This window comes from Apodemus sylvaticus, chromosome 1 (genome assembly GCF_947179515.1).
Source record: "Apodemus sylvaticus chromosome 1, mApoSyl1.1, whole genome shotgun sequence".
In the NCBI taxonomy this organism is placed as follows: Eukaryota; Metazoa; Chordata; class Mammalia; order Rodentia; family Muridae; genus Apodemus; species Apodemus sylvaticus.
This window is the reverse complement of record NC_067472.1, coordinates 29,837,423-29,859,220: the sequence shown is the minus strand read 5'-3', so window position 1 is coordinate 29,859,220 and position 21,798 is coordinate 29,837,423. Positions and strand designations below refer to the sequence as shown.

At 43.0% G+C, this 21,798-nt stretch overlaps 1 protein-coding gene across 12 annotated transcripts in view; it reads right to left on the bottom strand.

Moving 5' to 3' along the window:
• The window catches only part of Sgms1 (sphingomyelin synthase 1), a 274,151-nt gene that overhangs the window by 38,198 nt on the left and 214,155 nt on the right, over positions 1-21,798 (bottom strand). The window lies entirely within an intron of this gene.

Here is a 21,798-nt window from a genome sequence, read left to right as displayed (position 1 = left end):
ACGCTTCCATTACAGAATGTCAGGGAATCTGGCAAACCAGTTTAATCCATTAATCTCTCTGGTGAGGAACCTTGAAATGTGCACAATATGTGACAACTTATGGATCTCAGAGGAAAATCACAGAAATACTAAGTGTAAGATCATCTGGTCCAATCATTTTACATATTTTCTTTCCTTCTTTCCTTCCTTCCTTCCTTCCTTCCTTCCTTCCTTCCTTCCTTCCTTCCTTTCCTTCCTTCCTTTCTTTAATTTGTTTATTGTCAAGAAGTCACTTTTTCCAAACATGTATGAAACCTAACATGGAAGAGAGTATTCTTAGGCTGACTGGCTAGACACACAGGCAGAGCCCAGGACCAAGGCTCTGCTGATCTGTCTGCCCTCAAGTCCCTCAACCCTTCTATAGATCCCCATAATTTGAAAGATAAGGATTTGATCTACCTCTCATTTATAAAAGAGGATGAGCTCTATAAAAGTCAATGGACTTGCCCACAATTGAATGTATAGAGGGGTTGTAAGTCCAGTGTATATGCTCATTAAAATACTTAACCAGTGGTGTAACCACAGTGAAAGATCTATGCCCCAGAGAAGTCTCAAACGCAGGATCTACCTATGCACACATACAAAACAAATACAACCACAGTGCTTGGCTAATGAACAGCACTGAAGAAAACAAGTGGGAAGACAGACCAGCTAAGTTATACTTGATTCTGAGTGGATTCCCTATCTTCTGCCACTGAATTGTTTAATAACCGTATACTTTTTTTTAAAAAAACAATCATTTTAAAAAGGTAAGAAAAGCTTAAAGGAGAAGATTCAACTTCATATATAAAAACAACACAGCTATGAAACATATGGCTTTGGTCCCAGCAACTCCCTGGCTTGTTTGGGCTTCAGCTTGTTCATCTTTAAAATGGGTATAGTAACCACAAGATACTTCCTTCACAGGGCTGTTGCCAATGACTGAGTCTACCTATGAAAACACACGAGGCAGCTGAACTCTGTAAGCAGTGATTTTCAGAGGGGCAGATTGGTGCTCATGTCTTACTGACACCTTTTCAAATTATTAATCGAGTATTCAACAGCCTCTGTTTACATTTTCTCTCTACAATAAACTTGACCGGTGATTATTGTTGTGGTAACCACAGAAACCTTTCTGCTGACCTAAAGGTTTAAAAGCTGGAAATTGCTAGTGACATTGCTTCCCTAAGAACACTTTCATGAAATAGAGTTTAGGAAAGTGTCTTGGGCTTTAGAAGGATCTTCAGCGGAGTACACTCAGTGCGTGCTGTTCTCTTGACTATGTATATGTTAGGATCCTAAATCCCCATATTAAAGGAATAAAAACCTTGGGTTTCTCCATTAAGCATCTTATTCTTTAAATAATGTTCTAGCTTCTTTCCCAATGCCCAGTGTGGTCCACAGTAACACTTTATAAATGCTCATGGAAGCTGTCACTTCCAGGTAACTTTCCTATTGTTTCATCTCTCTAACACAGGGCTAAAGATACTTTTCCAGCTTTACAAGGAAATAAATCTTTACTCTTAAGCAAGCTTTGAAGCTTGAAAACAAGTACCCCGTCCTGTTTTCCTGGAGCTGGTGCTGAGGTTAGGCAACTGGGAAAAGTAACATCTGTGGAAGGGACCTGCTACACAATGGTTTGGCTTTTCATTTGGTGTCTGCTAACAGCTTTGTTCAGAGACTCCAGGGCCGGAAGTGAGAAACTCCTTTTTATCCTGGCCTCATTCACTCAATAGAGATACAGTGAAGCAGTTGCAATGGAGACAGGCAAAATGTCTTTACAGCTTGACCTCGAAGACGGGTCAGCTTGGGCATCAACTACCATCACCCAGAAAAGCCAGGTAGAACTAACACACAGCCTAGCTTACCAGACTTCTTATACAAAATAGGGAAGAAATAACATAAGAATGAAAATGAAACATTTCCTCTTGAAATGTTACATAATTTGAGAGACAGAAGAGGTGTGGGAACTCTCATTTATCTATGATTTTTAGAGATGAAGTCCAGTCATATTGTGATTGGTCTAAAACTCTATACTCAGCGAAGACGAGGCTCTACAGCGCAGGGGCTGTGCGGGCACACTTGTTGCCAGACAGTCAACAGCCTCCCAGACTGGAGAAGGATCATGGAGTCCCAAGAGTGTGAAGCCATGGCCAGTGTTCTACCTAACTAAAGGCAGACCAGCAGCACACGCTTCTACAGGGTGGAAGTGTAGCAGGACTTTCTATTTGGTTTTAACCAAGTGAAAAATAATTACACAGTATTGGGGCTCAAAATATTAAAATGGATACTTTCTCTTTAACACTATAAAAAGCCTTTCAATGATATGCTACACCACCATATAATGAATTTAGAGTTAATTATGAAAGCCAGATCTTCAAGGAAGAAAAATAAGCTAAGGCAGTCATTCTGGAAATGTACAGATGATTCAATCAGGCAAAACTACAAAGTCATTTAGGAGTCTTTGTTTATACTTCTTCAAAAGAAGCTATCATATGGCCTTGTCATCTGGAATAGTGTCTAAAAATGAAACAGTTGTTTGGTGTTAACAAAAATCTACCACCAGAATTAAGCAGGACACAGGGTTTTAAAAATTAAAGCATTATGACAGCAATCCCAGAACTCAGGAGTTTGAAGCAGGAGGATGGTGAGTCTGGGACTAGCCTGGGCTACATAGCGAGACCTTGTCTCAAGAACCTGTTACAACAGTTCAACATTTACAGTACCTGCCCCTAAAGAGTAGAATTAGAGATTCATTAAAAAATGAGATACAAATCAATAATTCATATATCACTTTACTATGAAACAAGCTGACATTTTATAAAAGCTTCATGTCCAGATAAAGGTTTCCAAATCTACTACAACTTTCCATGAATGTCAACAATAACCTAATTGACCTCTTCAGTGAATGAAATGTTTAATTCTCTATTAACTAAATTTGGAAATCTGCTGAATGCTTTTTCCAAAGCAACTCAAATAGGCTGTACATTTTCTTATTTAGCACTTGAAGAGTTAATTTACAAAAGGAGAATTTATAAAATTATATATGAAAGGTTCGAGTAATAACAGAGGCTGAAGGAGCAACATATTTATTTCTATAGTTTGGGGGCCTTAAAGATTCCTTTTGATGCTATAACCTTTACACTGGCCTTTCTTTTCAATTGCTACTACATGTGGAGCTCACAATTCCACAATCCAGCTTTGGTTCACAAATAAAATCATCCCTTATGAAAGCACTCAGCTAAGTGTATACTGACCTACTTTGTGGAGCTTCAAGGAGGGCTGCCTTTAGAAAATGCACATCTCTGGCTTCTGGTCTACCCAGACTTCTAAGACTTTGGCTCTGATAAGTTTTGCATTTCGTGACATCTTCCAGTCTCTACTTGACCTTGTTTATTTAATAGTGTTTTATGCTTAGATCTCACACTATCTGTAGAGTGGTCTTTCTCTTGGCAGCGCTACAGTTCATCTAATGGTCTCTCTTTTGAACTCTGCACCCATGAATGCTTGAACTGCACGGAAATCTAACAGCCCCCAATGTACCAGAGGGAGGTGACTTTTGGTTGGCAAAATTAATAGGATATAATGACTAGAAAGCAGTCATGCAACTGTGTACAATGAGCTATGGTTCCCTTTACTTCAGAAATCCCCAATACCAGCAAAGTCTACCCCAACCCAGACATTCCATGAAAGGGTATTTCCATAAATATTATTTAGTAATTAGAGATTCCTAGATAACATTTATCACAAAAATTAGTTTTGTTTTGTTTTTCGAGACAGGGTTTCTCTGTGTAGCCCTGGCTGTCCTGGAACTTACTCTGTAGACCAGGCTGGCCTCGAACTCAGAAATCCACCTGCCTCTGCCTCTGCCTCCCAATATCTGGGATTAAAGGCATCCACCACCACCTCCCAGCTTATCACAAAAATTAGAATTACATTAAAAATTCATTAAACAGATGACTAAGTCCCCAGTAAAGATTATACCACATTTCTTTATTTATAGTGATATTTAGAGTTTTATGATTGGAACACCAACTATAAAACAATATCAATTTTGTTACTACAAAGGTATGATAAATACCATGGGATAAGTTCCTGTTGTCTTGGGATAAAAGAATTATAAAATAAGGTTCTGCTGTATTTAAAACTCTCTCTGTAAACATGTTTACTTTAGTCTGGAAGAGAAAAAAAAAAAAACCTCTGTTGTTCTTCTAAGTATATTGTTTTAAAATATGAAGGGTGCACTGCAAACCTGAAAACATGCTTCCTACCCCAGCCTTCTATAGAAACAGGAAATGGGCTTGATGACATAACTAGACTCGATAAACAGAACCCCAAATCCTTCAAGCCAAAAAACAATACCAAGAAAAGAGCGAATCCACCAACAATGGTAAAACTAAAGCCCAAACCTCCAAGCATGACAAGACTCCAGGCTCAGATCTTCCCGCTGTTCCAGAAGGAATTAGCAAGCCAGGAGAACTACACTGCCTACTGCCGAGTTCCTGCAGCATCTGCCCACGGAGGCAGCTACAAAATGGAAAGGCCCACTCGAGAATTCTTCCCTGCTTGTTACCATGGGGGAAACTTTGCATAGCTGTCTGAAAACTCATCACTACACTTTTCCTTGGGATTTGATTCTTATAACCCACTTATCAAAACCTGAATGGACTCTCTTCCCACTCGACCAATCAGCCGCCTCTGCCCAGACCCAGTGGGGTCCCTGTACTGTCTGCCTGTTAATCTGTCATTGGATTTGGACTCAGTCTAGTGGCACTGGACATTGTTGGACTAGACATTGTTGGAGCATAGCCAATGTTTCAAATTCCAGCAGTTCTTGTACGAGCAGATGTGCAGAGCACTAACACCCAGCTAAAAGAGCTTCTCCATTCCACCCGACTTCACTCCGTGCCCTTTGGTTCTTTCTCTTAAAGTTAAGAGCTCAGATCTCGACGCATTGAGCTTTATTAGCTGAACATAAAAGCATGAGTATGTAGCTCCGAGTCTGTCACAAAAGAAAACTGAGGCTATGAAAATACAAACAAATTGTGCTCCTTTACAAAAAAACAATTTGTTTTTTGGGTTTTTTTGGTTTTTGTTGTTGTTGTTGTTGTTTTTTTTTTTTTTTTTTAAATGAAGGGGATTGGGAATACAGGGGTAGTGTACTGCCAGTGACAGAGTGCTTGCCTGGAATGTGTGAGACCCTAACTTCAGTTCCCAGTGCTATCAAAACCAAAACCAAAAAGATGCAGTACAGTGTTCTAAGGCAGCTATCTGGATACAGTCACTCAAACAGCCTCCCAAGAAGCATGTGAGAGGAGACCCAGGGAGGAAGGACACAGGCCTGGGAAGGCTGAAACTTGGAAGGGGCAGCAAACAGCTGGTAGAGGGGATGGCTCTGACCAGTTGTGCATGTTCTGCTAAGGGCCACAGAGACACAGCTTTCCTCATGTCTTAGGGTGGCCTTTCCTCACGACGAAGTTGCATTGTGATTAATTTGATGAGTCCCTGATCTTGGTGTAACCGCTCACCAGACTCCTGTTACTAAAACCTCACTGGTTCACCAAGCTGGACTCTGCTGCGATCATTAGATCTGACACTGGTGCCCTCTTGGGGGGGGGGGGGGGACAGGCTTTGTGTGTGCACACGTATGTACTTGTGGCTTTTATATTCTGAAGAAAAAGTTTTCCATATACCACTGCCCAAGAAAATACAAAAAGGAAAGTAAAACTGTGTAGTGATTTCTGTGTAGAAATAATCACAGAAAGCACTCAAAAAATGTTATCCCAGCAGCACTTTGTGAGTTTGAGGCTGTCCTGGTCTACATAGTGAATTCCAGGACAGCCAGCTACATACTTAGATCTTGTCTCAGGGAAAAAAGGTTCACAAAACAACAACAAAAACAACAACAAAACTGGAAGTAGAAGGAGCACAATTTGCCAAACTAAAAGGGTACACCAGGCATTCCAAAACAGCAACTGAAAATGTATAATATTTCACTATTATTTCATATTAAGGAAAGAGCAAAGGAAAAAAAAACAGACAAATGTTCCATCCTGTTTACAACTGGGCTGTGTTTAACTCCATTCTCACTCCAGTCATAACATTCAGCCCCTGTCCTTGACCCTCTCCTATACCAGAATCAGAACATTCACCCTCACTCGGCGTTACTGACATCCACAAGCAGAACCGTGAGCGAACATCCTATGCTACCTTGTGAAAGGCAGTGGCACCTCTTTTATGCTGGATAAACAAGAGACTAATGGTACAGATTATTAACAATTATCTTTCATTTGATAAGGATCCCTCTGGATTCCCTAAGGTGATTTCAAATATATCTCCCCCTTCTCTCACACAATATCAAAGTGTCCTTTAAGATGAAATATTCTGGTTTATAAGTTACTTTTCTTAAAGAATGTTTTTTCTTCAAATACATTGTTTCGACTCTGAAGCATGGTTGTAAATGATCTATGAACTTTGGGAAGCTGCTGCTGCAGTTAGCACATTTGCCACAAACAGTAAAAGCAACTGTCTTAAAGCGCGCTTCGACGCTTTCTGTTGAAGACCACCCTGAGTCAAAACGTGATGCAGGTGGGCAGAGAATGGTTTTCTAATTAATATAAAATCCTCTATATCCTATGTGTACAAAGTTTCCTTAATCTGCTGAGGAACAGGAATACCTACTGGCTGGTTCGTTCAAAGTCTCGCATTCACTGAGGAATGACTGTCTACTACACCACAGCACACAGAGCCTCACTTTGAGAACTGGACCCTGGGGACCGACACCAGGGTTAAATTTAGCAACAATTCACAGGCCCAGGTTGGGGAAATCAAGTTCAGCATTTCTCCCAAAATACACTTCGAGTGCTTCTTTGATAGCTAGTCAAGTTCAAACTCTTTTCAGACCAGAGACCATTTAAAGGGACTTCTGAATGAATGAACGGCTCTTCCGGGCATGCTGAGGGCACCTGTGGCCACGGAAGCACCGCGTCCACATCACCCCTTTAATCGGTTCTCTCCTCTTCGCTCCGTGGTCAAACAGGATGGAGAACTTCAAGGAAAGCAAGAGCGGATGTCTTCCTCTGCACACCTACCCCACACCACCTCTGGGTCCTTTCCAGGCAGCAAGTGCGCCAATCCCTAAAAATAAGCAACTATTCATTGGCTCCTCTCCTATTTATTTTCTGTGACTCTTCACAGAGTCGGGTTGCCAAGAGACTGCCTTTGAGCTAGGGTATGAACCACTAGGGGGCAGCAGAGCAGTAATGAGATGCCGGACTGCCAGAGCCACCAGGTTCTAAAGGACAGGGGAGTGTCCCACCCAACAACGAGGTGAAACTGCAGGAGCTACAGCCTGTTTTTTGGGCCATCAACTGACACTCTCTTCCAGGCCCCTTAATGATTTTAACATACATACTATTAGCGATAGAGTTCTCTTTATATGGCCAAGCTATCCTGCAATCGCACAAGACCATTTCTAGAACCCCAAGGAAGTTTAAAAAGCCTACATAAAAGAGACCATCATTTTCTAGAGAGATTAGCCCTAAGAGGTTCACTGGAAATTCATTCTTGCCTTATATAAAATTTTATTAAGTTTTATCTCAGTACAATGAAATGAGACCATTGCTCAATAGTGATTACCAAATTATGATTAAATTATACACATATAAGATGTAAAACTCATTAACAAAAACTATGCTAAAATAATTTTAAATAGATAAGATCTCAAGAAGCATGGGTAGGATGTTCTCCATTGGTCCTCTTAGGAAGCCCTACGTGCCCATCACTATGGTGTGTTTCATGGAAAGAACATGGGAAGTTCAAAGTAACTAAAAATGTTTTCTCAGGTCCACAAGTGTTTAAAGTCTCTACCAGCAACACAGACAGTACAATTGTATAAATCCCAGCTTTAAAGCTACAGGTAAAATACTTCAAAAATGAAAAGATAAGCAATATATCACAGGACAAGATTTTTTTTAATGATATAGATCACAAACATGAAATGCTCTTCAGAATCCGATAAAGAGTTTAAATAAACAGGGCTTACGAATATTCTAGTTGTGTACATATATAAAACACATACCATGTATTGGACAGACACACACACACACACACAGGTTCAATCTCATTAGATAAAAACAATTACACACTGGAAGATGTTATGCTTTGGTTAATGAGTTGGCAAAGATGAACCATCTAAACAGACAGTGCTACCAAAGTCCCATCTCTGTGCCTCCCAAGGCTGAAGGACAGGAGACCATCCCTCACTTCCCCTTCAATCACCGAGGTTCAGCCAACACTTCACTTCACCTGTGCAGAGCCCATCCCCCTCAAGCCCTGACTGTGATCCCCATCTTTGAAATGGCGTTCTTAGAACAAAATGCATGGCTGCATGTCACACAAGCCCTTTCTGCCTCATGATGCCTGAGTTCCACCTCTATTAACTGTGCTACCCTGGTCTGTTTCCAGTTATTGCTCCAGAGGTGTGTGCAGTCCATAATTACACCATTTCTTGCTTTTAAATCTGTTTTAACAGGTGCCTTAGTCACTGTTTCTGTTGCTGCAAAGACACACCATGACCAAGACAGCTCTTATGAAAAAATGCATTTACTTGGTGGCTCGCTTAGTTTCAGAGATGGTTCATTACTATCATGGCAGATCACATGCAGGTGCTGGGACAGTCCGAAGCAGAGGCCTACATCCAGATCTGAGGGAAACCCTGGGTGAGAGTTGGACGACTGAAACCTCAGAGCCCACCCGTGACACACTTCCTCCACCTGTCCTAATCCTTTCAAATAGTGCCACGCCCTGATGACTAAGCCCTCGACTGTGAGCCTATGGGGGCCCCACTCTTATCCAGACCGCCACAGCCGGAGAGGTAAAAAGCTGAGCGCTCAAGGCTTCTGTTCAATGCTTGCCTACACCTTGAAAAATGCATTGCATTTATTATTTTGTGGGGGTTGTGTGTAGGCATATGCACGTCATGGATAGATGTGGAGATCAACATACAACTTATAGGTTATCTTCTTCCACCCTGTGGTACTGAATGCAGGTCCATCCAGCTAAGTGGGCAAGCGTCTTTACCCACTGGACTATCTTAAGGACTTAAAAACGTATTTATTATTTTCCCTTCTCCTCACCATTCCCTCTCCCCCTCTTTTTAAGTGAGAGATGTCTCAAGTAGCCCAGGCTAGCATCAGACTCCTATGTGGCCCTGGATGGCTTCGACCTTGGCCACTGCCTCTGCTTCTCCACTGAGGGGATCACAGCCTTTGGCACCACACCTGACTTTTGATTTTTGTTTTTGTCTTGGTTTTCTTTTTTTGACTACTGTAGATTGAACCATGGCTTTGTAAGTGCTGGGCAATTGTTCTACCAACAGAGATAAGCTTCTCCCCCCCCCCCCCCAAATGCCCTTAATTTCTTAACTTTGCAGAAGGAATTAAGCATGCCACTGCTTTTCTCAAAGGAAAGGCTCATGGAGGGAGCCTGAGTTTTCATTCTTTGTTATAAGGGAATACGAAAAACTGACACTACACAAAAAATTATAGATTATCTGAACAGTGAGAAATTAAAAACTGAGTGTTGCAGTTTATCTAACTGTATGCATACTTATCTTTTACAGAAAAAAGACACCTTCCCCCTCTTTTCAATGCTATCTAAATCCTCTTTGGCAGTGTTATCTAATCAGATTTTAAGGGTTAGGGATATGGGTCAGTGGCTGAGCACTTGCCTACAATTGCAAGGCCCACAGCTTAATCTTCAGTAATGGAAAAAAGAAAGAAAGAGGATGGGAGAAAGGAGTAGAGGGGAGGGAGAAAGAAGGGAGAGCTTTAGAGCTGAGGAGTACGGCAGACAACAGCTTTTCAAAGTATGCTGGGCACTCCTTACCCTAAACGAGAATGACAGCCCTGACGGTATCTATTACAAACCACGTTTCACTCACACGGCAGAGCAATCAGACCATATACTTAGGAGAGTCGCGTGCGGGTCCTCAGAGAGTTCTGGGTTTAGAGAACACAGAGAGCATGTTCAGTAAAGGGACTTGATCAGAATTCAGGGGAGAGATTACCAAAGGCTCTGGCAGGGCCAGGGCCACATCCATTACACTAAGACACAGCTTGTATATGTCTATTTATAAATGTAATGAGCTTTTCCCTTTCAGAGAGCCAGCATCAAGGGAGCTAAGGACTGAAGATTATGCCACTTACAAAGCTCCTACTGTGTACAAAGGGCTGTTGCTGGCATGCTGTGAGCCCCAGGGATAAGTATGCCATAGATTTTACCCAACTACATTAAAATGGGGAAATGGAATTCCTGCTCATTTAAAACCTTTTCACTTCTGCATGTTTCCTTTATCTTAGTGACAGGAGATGTCACCCACCTTCTTCACTGGCAAAAATGTGTATATGCCCAACATCTCACGACGCTCTCCAGTCTATGAGAGCCCGTCCATCAGTTTTCCCTTGAGACATAACCAATCACCCACAATGCTCCTACTGTGGGGTCCTCCCACTTTCCCTTTAACCACTTACTATGTCTGTGTTCAGATCCTGTGGATTGTAGCCATTAAAGGGAAAGCTTGAGACTCTGACACTCACGGTCCCCGCTCGGACCCTGCCGCCTCTCTCCAGCTCCCTCCAGCCATGCTGCTTCTCACTGGCTTACCCCACAGACTGCACTGGCCACCTGAGCAGGTCTCAAGTGCACAGGCGCGCTCCTCTCTCACACGCCCTCTCTCAGGGCCTTTGCACTTGAGGTACCTCAGAATATCCCTTCCCAGATATCCTGAGAATTCAGTTCACTCCCTTGCTTTATTATTTTGGGGCAATTACCCTTTGCATCAACGGAACCCCTCTAAACCACCACGCTTCATACTCCCACTGCTTCCTATTTTTATTTCCTTAATATCTTTGTAGCCACAGGCTCTTTGACTAGAATGCAGAGTCCAACGGGAATGCAGGCTGAGTAAAGCAACAGGCCTCATGAAGCCTGTGCTGGCTCACACTGATGCCAATGCGGAAGATCCTAGAGTCACCTAGGAGACAGATCACCTCCAGGGGTGTCAGATTCGGTGTTTTCCGGGGGTTCACTGAGGTTTTCTGGGGGTTCACAGGCCCACCATTCCTGTGAGGGGTAGCATTCCATGGGCAGGGGTCTCTGGTTGAAGAAAAAGGGGAAATGGATCAGATAACCAGTGCTCATCCTTGACTATGGCTGCAAGGTGACCAGATGCCTCAAGTTCCTGCCATCATGGTGGACCATGCCTTGACTGATGTGTAGGAACGAGCCCTTTCTCGAGAACCTTAAGTTGCCTTTATCAAGGATTTTTGTTACAGCAGTGTAACTAATATATGGGTATCTGCTAAGAGGAACAGCTCTACAGAGTCCCCTGGGAAGGTTCTGACACATTCTGCTTTGCTGATGGAAGGTCCTCCCTCAACCCCAACCCTGCAGCGCACCTTTCAGACTAAATGGTCTCATTCTGTAGCTCCGGCCTGCCCAAAACTCACTGTGTAGTATAGGTGTTAATCCTCCTGCCTCAGCTTCCCAAGCAGTAGACTACAGGCATACATATACTACCATGCCAAGAATTTCCTGGTCCACGTTTGTGCTTTTGTTATAGAAGCTCCCTTTCTTTGTGTGACTCCAGGATGACATGAAGTAGGTTGGGATTTGATGGACCCTGGCTGGTGTCTGCCTTTTCTGTGGCTGCTTAAATAACATAAAACTGGGTGGCTTTGAAACTAGAAGTTATCCTCAGTGTGGGGGTTAGAGGTCTCTAATAATGGTGTCTGTGGGCTATCCTAATCCTCACCTCTCTTCCACTCAGCTGTGGAGAAAGACACTGCCTCACAAGCCTGCGCTGCCTGCTGGCAGACATCCCATGATGCTCTTCAGCTTGTGCTGTGATTGTTCAGCCGCCCACCTTTGCCTTTACGCTGCCTGTGTGCCAATTCTCACTCTGCCCCTCCAAGGACACGTGCTTACACACCCACCTTCCCCCCAGAAGAGTTTGTCTTGTGATTAGTGGAGTCATTTCTGTGTCTTTCTGATTTTTTTTCTCCATAAAGCCAGATAACCACTCCCCCACCCCCCCCAAAAAACTCAACCTTTTCAACTTGATGCACACCAGAAAGAGATAAGAAGAAAAAAAAAAATAAGAAGCCTACTTCACTTATTTCATTTAAAACAAAAACTGCAACTAAGCATTTTAAGTCTAGTTACACACTACAAACAATCTAGCCAGTAAACTGCATGTTCCTTTGTACAAGCGTGGAGTTGGCAAGTGAGCAGGGTCTGGTCCCAAGGCAGAAAATCTGGCCTAGGCCAGTCTCTCCCTTTACAGCCAATCCCAGCAGCAAGGTCTGAAATGTTTAACAAAGCCCAGGGAAAACACACCATTGACTAATCTGAAGGGTTCATCCATAAGCACTCCACACTAATGCGCAATTTTCAGCTGAGAAGAGCAGTTTGCTCGGAAAAGGCTCTTACTATCTGAAGAGTGGATGAACACACATGGCGAGTTGTTACTGGTGCCCAGTGAGTCTGAACAGATCTTTTTACAACCTCAGCTCCCACCTAAGAGCTACTAGATACCAAACAAGTACCCACAACAATGCCAGAAGAACACACTGCATTCAGGGCTAACAAAATACCCCCAAGGTTACTATGCCCAACAGTGTACTAAATACCTACCATTCAATCACTATGCATCCCAGACCATAAGAAAAGCAAGCTCTAGCTAAGAAAGAGAGGAATTATATCTTATGTAATAAGCAAGTCCTACTTGGAACTAGATCATATGGAATGGAATGAATCAATGTGTGAAAAAGTAGGTAAGTCTGTGTCCACTTTAAATTAAAGCAACAGCCAAATGTTATGCAAGGAAGGCAAGGTACCATTTACCAGCATCTTTCTCTTAAGGGATGTGACAGACCTAGGGGAACCTGAGTACGACAGGGACTTGCTCTACCCCTGAGCAAGAGCCTAGTGCCATTCATTAAAATCTTTTAATATTTATGCTTCCAATTTTTATTTCTTAATTATGGGAATTATTAAAAAATGAGTGAGGATATTCAAAAATGTTCATAGAGGAGGGCATGACAGTCTACACCTATAATTCCATCACTTAGAAAGCTGAGGCAGGGGGATGGCTAGTTGGAAGCTACCCTGACTTATGAAATGAATTTCACGTCAGTTTGGGGTACATAGCAAGACCCTGTCTCAAAACACAAACACACACACACACACACACACACACACACACATGCACGTGTACACATATAACCACAGAATGTTCATGGCTGTGTCATTTTTAAGAGCATTTTTCTCTCAAGCATTTCATCCACTACATTACAATCTATTACTGTGGTCTAGCAATAGAAGGTGCCCCTTCACCATGGATATCACGTCATTTGAATGACTGCAGTGTGACCCGCGCACACAGCAACCTGTCATAGGGTTCATTTTAAGATGTATTTTCTTATCACAGATAAGTGGACATATACACTTACATTTATATATGTACATGTCCAGAAACATAGAGATTCTATGTAGGAAGATGGGTAGACAATGGGAGAGAACACAGAATTCTAGCTTTTTACACATGATTTATATGTCATAAGTAGATACCATTCTATTCTTCAAAAAAAAAAAAAAGTCAGGACTAGAATACAGAGCAAGAACAGAGAGAGGGAAACACAGAACAAGAGTCGCCTAAGACTTCATGTCCAGGGAGATATGTCCCTTTAAATGTGAGTGGCCACCTGGAACCGTGTCAGGGCCGCCAGGGGCTTACCACAGCCCATCTTCTTGGAAACGTACATTGCTGGGACGCTGGATAAACCCTGTTAATACCAGCAGTGTTGGCAGGGCATCAAGGAAGCCGGTGAGCAGCTGCCTCCCCTAGGACCACGGCAGGCAGTGTCGCTACCAGCCCGGGGCCAGCTCCTTCCCTTTGGAGTCCTGAGCCTTTCCTAAGTGCCAGCACTCCGGTACTCTTCAGAAGGGCTGGGCAGACTACCAAGATCTTCCAGAGCCTGAGATGGACTCTTCTGGTCCTGCCCTAGACATGGAGACTCAGGTTTCTAGAATACAGATTTAGAACAAAACCAAAACCAAATCTACCCTGATGACTGTGGTGGCACTTGCCTTTAATCCCAGGACTCAGGAGGCAGAGACAAGTAATTATCTGTGAGTTGGAGGTCAGCCTGGTGTATACTTAGTTCCAGGACAGCCAAGGATACACAGTGAAACCCTAGCTTGAAAAAACAAAACAGAAACAACAACAGAAAACTTCTCCTAATATTGTAAAAGCAGTTAAAGGCAGCAACCATAGGAAAGAATGGCCTGACATGGCCTGCCCAATCTGCAGCAGGTCCCTAAAATCCCAGACTAGAAAGATGCCTCATGTTCTTTGTCTGTGTTACTAAGGCTCCTCTAAGGTCCTGAGACTCAGTGTAGAAACCGTCATGCTGTCACCTACTTGCCCCCACCCCTTATTGGACACTGAGGTGCTGCACTGGACTGAGGCAGGAACAGCTCAGAGACCATTCAGAACCCAGTGCCCCAACGTTAACATGCCGCCTCCTTGGACAACCAACACTGAGATTTACCTACCAATATTCCTATTTACTGTAAGCTTTTTTCAAGGTGTTGAATGTACTGGTCTTATTGAAATGAATGAACACGAAGACAAATATTTATCTGAGAATTTAAGACCTAGATGTTGGGGGGAATAGCTCAGCTGGTACAGTGCTCGTCAGACAAACAGAAGGATCTGTGTTTGAATCCTCAGCGTTCAGAGTGGAGAGAGGTTACGAGATACACTCGACACTGACTTCTGGCTTTTACTGGAAGACACACAGCACATACACAAATAAATAAAACAAGAAGACTAAGTCCTGTCTGTGAGATAGGAAGCACTGACTAAGAACCGTTTGCAGGACCACTAGGGGAAGATGTTCTGAACGCAAGGAAGTGCTGAGGGTGCTGCTGGGAGCTTCTCCTTGCCAAAGTGAAATCGCCCATCTCTCTTGCTTCAGTGAGACAGTGGGCAGACAGCTGAGAGAAGAGGCAATGCAGGGCGACTTCGTGTATTTCTTCTGTTACTATTTTCAGTCCACTTCAGATTAAATTGCTCTTGGCATTAAGGAGCTGCTTTTCCTCGTTATCCAAAGAGTTAGCAGTTTTCAGTTTGGGATGATGAACGCTCTCCAGCGGATGGTGACCATCACTGCTGCAAATTCCCACCACCACTGCTATGGTATGGATGTGTCATACGGTCCACAGGCTCCTGTGTTTAAACACCTGGCCCTTGACCCCTTTAAGGAACAGGGCCTATAGGGGAAGTAGCTACTGGAGGGGGAATTCTTATGTTATATATCTTGGCCCTGGCTGCCACCCTCTTCTTTTAAGTTGTCTCTGTCAGTACACTGTTACAGAAGTGAGACAGTAACTACTGCTAGATTGCTGCCATCTGGGGTTGGGAAATTTAGCTGAGTGGGAGACACTTGCCTAGCAAGCACGAAGCCCCGGCTTTGGTCTGCAGTCAAGTAGGGGCTGGGTTGGAGGGATGAGGTAAAAAAGTTTTACTTCACTACTAAAAGAAAAGTGTTTTCTTTGTAAAATGAATTGTAACCAGCAAACGAGCCAAGGAGAGAGAAAAGAATCCAATCACAGTAGACCAGGGCAGGCTCTGTGATTGGCTTACCAAAGGGACCTTACCCGCTCCGCCCTTGGCCGGTCTTACTGTTTCCCTTTCTGGGGCCAGAGAGCAGTAAAGAAGGGAGACAGGTGGTTCAGGAGAAATTCCCGGTTGGCTGGGTAGTTTAGCATCCCCAATGCGTGATCAAGAAGAAAGAAGTGCTTTGGGCACCCTTCACCCTTCCTCTCCCCAGATTCCTGGCCCCAGCTTCCCCTCCATTCCTTCACCACCTCAGCTCCTCTGCACCAGTCAGAAAACTCAAAGACAGGAAGGTAATTTATTTTCTTTTCCCTTTCCAAACTCTTTCCTGACTCAACTTAAGTTGAAACATCAAGATAAAATCAGACAGTTGGACTGTCAATGTACAATCACACGCATTTCTCCTAGTATCTTTAATACGGAAGAGCCTGTGAATTAAGAATTGGGATTATGCCGAGGCGGTGGTGGCGCACGCCTGTAATCCCAGCACTCTGGGAGGCAGAGGCAGGTGGATTTCTGAGTTCAAGGCCAGCCTGGTCTACAGAGTGAGTTCCAGGACAGCCAGGGCTACACAGAGAATCCCTGTCTCAACAAAACCAAATCCAAAAAAAAAAAAAAAAAAAAAAAAAAAAAAAAAAAAAAAAAAAAAAAAACAAACCAAAAAAAAAAAAAAAAAAAAAAAAGAATTGGGATTATATATGACTTGGAAAAGAGTCTAGTTCTGGAACTGTAACAAAAGTAGTACTCTTGTGGACAAGTTGCATTCTTGGGAAGTGATTAGAGACACAGAAAATGCCTGTGGTGTTCCATATTATAAGTTTTAATGAAGCTGAGACTCAGCAAATGTCCTACGCAATTAGGTTTCACTTGCTTGTTGCTGGCTTGGTTTTGCTAGACAGGGTCCCACCATGGCCTGGAACTTGCTGTATAGTCCAGGCTGGTCTCAAACTCCCAGAGTTCCTTCTACCTTAACTTCATGAGTGCTAGGATTAAAGGCAAGGCGCCATCATGCCCCGCATGATCCTGCTTTGGGGGTAATATATCTTAGATACACATGTACAGAAAGCAAGGATTTCAGTCTATGTTCCACAGTGCTAATATCTCTTCTGACTTTATTCTGCATAATTTCATAATTCAAGTTATAGAATAAACATTACTTTCATAATCAAGAAAGGCTATAAAAAAATGGATGTCCTAAAGGTAGTGCCTTCCCCAAATGCAACTTACACATGTACACGTTGTCTACCTTCTCCACTCTAGAAAGTTCTGCACGCATGCACTCATCCTGCGTGATAGGCAGAAAGCGAGAGGCGAACACCAGTGAGGTGACAAACTAAATTTAGCAGGCGGATCTAAGTTACACTTCTGAACAACAAGCCCTGAAATAGTCTGCTCTTACAAAACTAAAGTACAGAGGCTTGTCACTCTGGGCTTCCCGGCCACCACGCTCTATCAAATGCTCCTGAGAATCGAGTTATGAAATGGAGCGTCACTGTCAGCTATTACACCATATCCTGGCAAACAGCACTTTGTGTGTCTACGACTCTCGGGATGCCCACAAATCAGAGACAAAGGTCAAACTCCCTTCCTCTCCTTTTCTTTGTGTTCCTTTTGGTGTTGTTTTGAGCCAGGGACTCACGATGAAGTCCGGGCTGGGTTTCAATATGAGGCTCCCAGTCTGTCTCAGCCTCTCAGGAGTCGGATTAAAAATATGCGCCATCATGCCCTGCTTAAGGTCAAAATCCAGAAACACAATTATTAATCACAGAAATCACAACAACCTCACATAACAAAAATTCAAAGATTTGTAATGAAAACATTTTCCCCAAGAGACACTGAAATTATTAAATGTGTTTCATAATATTGCTGAATTATCAAAGACTTTAGGTAACCATGCTGCACTGGTGAAGATAAGACGGCTCAGGAAAAGAGTGACATAAACCTTTTACTGCAAGCCTAACCCACGGAGTTGCTAGGATTATCATTCTATCATTGCTTTTAGAGACAAAGGCAAAATTTCTCTTTCTACTTCTATTTCTCCTTTCACAAAGTTTAAAAATAATTTCACTTGTCAGAATTTCACAATTTCTATGGGATTTTCTTTTAAACTTCCAGCCTTTTTTTGCGGCCTAACGTCTTAAAACAAACACACACGCCCTTCCTCATGGCAACTACCCCTTAAGAGAACAGAGACACAGCTTCCTCCCTGGTGCTTTGAATTAAACAGTGTAACCCAACCAGAGGGGAAAACTCAGATGGGAAGGTAAATATTATCTGAGGAAATAACAATAGTTTCTAAAGACAAGGTTTTATTTGCCTAGGTAGAAGTTTACCTGTTTGGTTTGAACTCCAAAGAGCAGTGCGTCACGGGCCTGTCACAACTTCCTGAGCATAATGTTCTCTAGATGTGGCTCTGTTTATGTTCATAAGAATACTGAGGCCTTACAAAGCACACGTTATCATATTTATGCCTTCCTTTGTTTTCAGTAAGCACAAGGAATACTATTTCTTTTCCAACATAAAATAAAAACTACCAAATGGCCATGGGGTTTGGCTCAGGGAAAATGCATGCAATATGTTTATATTTACACACGGATGGCCTTGAAATATTAATGCTCAACATGGTGCTGTATGCCTGCTGAAATCCCTTTCCGTGAATATCTTGAGGGAACTGTGTAATGGGCTGGGGCTTTTGGAGGTGAGTATGTCATCATGAAAGAATCCTTACAGTGTAGTGTCCACACAAAAACAAGACCCGGGAGGACCCTTGTCCCTTCTACCACAAATCGGCCTGGTGCTGACAGCCTCGGAAGATGCTGCCTTGACCACTGAACTTGCCTTCACTTTTTTCCTACTCTGAAGATGGGGAGACATTCCTGCTCTGTATGGCATTTTTACAGTAGTAGGGGTGAAGTGGCACTTACCTCTTCAATACTTGGCTAAATATTCTTTCTTCCCAGGTGACTACAATTTTGAAAGACCTCAGTTAGGCTGTCTCAAAGTTGAGACTTTTGTTACCGAATCAGAAAACAACAGTAAGTAACATTATCCCACTGAAGGCCTTCCATCACTTTTCCCTGTGGTTCTGACAATCATGTTCTTAAAATTGAAGAACAGAAGAGAAAACTGAGGTATAACTTTCTTCAGCTTTGTTGTCAATGTAAGAGAACCACGACACAATGACTAAAACCAGGAACTGAACATTAGAGTCCCAACAAGACATCCCTGTTCTTTCAATTTCACCACCTCCTTTACACTTGCTTACCCTGCCCCTGTGAGCAGTTAGTTATGCATCTCCTTACCGTCCCTACCAGGCTCCTCTTTCTTTTCTTGTTTCTCATAACCTGGGCAAGTCTTAAAAACACGGTATTCTGCAGAGTCTCTGTCAGTTGGGTCCATCAAGTTTTCTCCTTATTCCACTAGGGCCATGCACTCAGGCTAGAGTATCCAGGAGTGAAATGTGCCCTATCAATTCTCCTACCAAGCAATGCATGCTGGCTGTACTGTTTTATGATGCTCATCTTGACTCCATGGTTCAACTTTTTAACTTTTTTCAACTTTTTATAGAGTTATTTCTCTATATATTATTATGCAAAATAAGGAACAAGATGAAAGTTTTGAAGTTGAGTAGTCTTAGGTCCAGTGACTTTTCTATCAATTCCTGCCCCCAACCACAGGGCAGGAAAGTCTGTTTGGTCTTTTCGTGTCCTCTTCTGTTCAGCATTCTATAAAAACAAACTATAAAACCCACTGATGTATAAAAATACAGAAAGCCACCAGCACCAGCAACTATAGCTTATGGCTGCTCTATGACATCACACATTACTATTACTTTATTACTTTTTAAAGATTTATTTATTATATGTAAGTACCCGGTAGCTGTCTTCAGACTCACCAGAAGAGGGAGTCAGATCTCATTACAGATGGTTGTGAGCAACCATGTGGTTGCTGGGATTTGAACTCAGGACCTCCAGTAGAACAGTTAGTGTTCTTATCCACTGAGCCATTTCTCCATCTACTTTTTGAGTGACTTGATTTTTACAGATGAGCCAAAATAAGAGTGGTACTGTGGTTTGATGTGGAACTTCCTGAGTGGGCTCATGGTTTGCATAGGTATTCTCTAGTTTGTACAGCTACTTGAGGGCAGGGGAGAGGGGGTTCCAGAAAGTCCAAAAGTAAGGCCTAACTGGAACAAGTAGGTCACCACAGTGGGTATACTTGGCAAGATATTAACCACAATCACCATGTTGTGAATAGTGGTCTTAAGTCCCAGATGCCATGATATTCTTGCTCCAGGGACTGACACCAGTGGGTGGAGCCCCAATAAACTGGCCTTGGGGCAGTCAAGAAACAATCATATCTCGAAGCTTACTCCAGTTTTTTCTTTGGATAAACAGCTGGATAGTAGGAGTTTGGAAACATGGAGGCATTCATGCTGGGTTTCTAGCACATTAAGCACATGAGGCAGAAGCTGAATGTGCGCTCTCTGCCACAGACAGCTTTCCTACTGCTAGCTGCAACTACCCGAAGGGAGATTATGGGCATGTTTAGAGCCTTTTGCTAGGTGCGCCTGTTATCACTGTAGCCCTGAAAACTCAGCAGATGCCCAACAAGCATCTACAGCTGCACTCTTCAGAGTTGCTGTATTTTTTCATCTGCTCTACAGTCACTTACTTTGAAACCAATCACAAAATCAGGTGTGTGCTAAAAAAAATACCCAAGAGTAAAAGGAATGTCAAAACCATTTTTTCAGCTATTCAGGCTCAAATTCCACTCTGTTACTACAATAATGGGGATGCCAAGGCAAAGGCCCTCACTATGATCATAGTCTGCCTTTCAGCTAGTTAGAGAGTGGCAGAAACCAGTGACATGGGAGATCTGTGATGGTATCGAATAGTTCCATGAGGGGCTGTGCTTGCTACCCTGTGGTACATGGGATGGGTGTCATGAAGTATGGGCTTCCCCGAGTGTCTTCAGACCCTTGTCGGGTGCTTTAAATTCCCCAATATCTGATACAACAAGCATAAAATACAGAGAAAAGAGCACATTCCAATTTCTAAGCACTTCCCAAACAGCACAAAGCGCATCAAGGAACAATGTATATGGGGGTGGGAGGTTAGTGGGTGGCGGGGGGAGAACTAAAGCATTGGCAACCCACTTCCATCCTGCAGCTCCCACTGTTCTCTGACTTATAAGGATGGTATTTTAACACTTTCCACTCTTGCACAGCTACTGTGAGTCCTGATTAAGAAATATGTAGAGAAATCTTTTAAAAAACAGGAATACTGCATGGCTTGTCATTGTACCAGGGGATAGTAACTTGATAAATGATGAACTTGTAAGATGAACAGTTTCCTGGTGGATTGTGATGCTCCAAATGGAAATCCACGCAGTTTAGAGACCCAGGCAGGGTTGCTGTGAGGTTGACGTCATCCCGGGCTACATGGTGAGTTCAAGACTAAGCTAGTCTACAAAATGAGGTCGTCTCAATATTAAAAAACAAAACAACTAACCAAACAACAGAACACAACTTTCTATGAAATTAGAAAACCAAAATGAACTTTGTGATGTCTATTTAGAGCAGTGGTTCTTAGCCTGTGGGTCGCAACCCCTCTGGGGATCAAATGACCTTTCCCAGGAATGACCGAAAGCTGTCAGACAACACAAGATTCATAACTAGCAAAATTACAGTTATGAAGTATCGATGAAAACAATGTCATGGTTAAGGGGTCGCCATCACGTCTTTTTAGTTTTTTCTTTTTTAATGAAACAAATACTGGAGAATGTTAGTATTCTGTCTAAGCTCCACCCCACAATTACCTGGCAATAGCCAAGTAGACCTGGCCCACTATAAAAGGGGTTGTTTGCCCCTACTCTTTCTCCTCCCTCCCCACTTACTTCCCTCCTCCCTCCCTCTCTCTCTCTCTCTCTCTCTCTCTCTCTCTCTCTCTCTCTTTCTCTCTCTCTCTCTCTCTCTCGTTGCTCTTGGCACTCTCACCTCTCTGCCCCTCTTGGGCTCTTCTCCCCTCCCCCCTCTCTCCACATGGTCATAGCCAGGCTTCTCCCCTCCCCTCTCCTCCTCCTCCTCCCTCTCT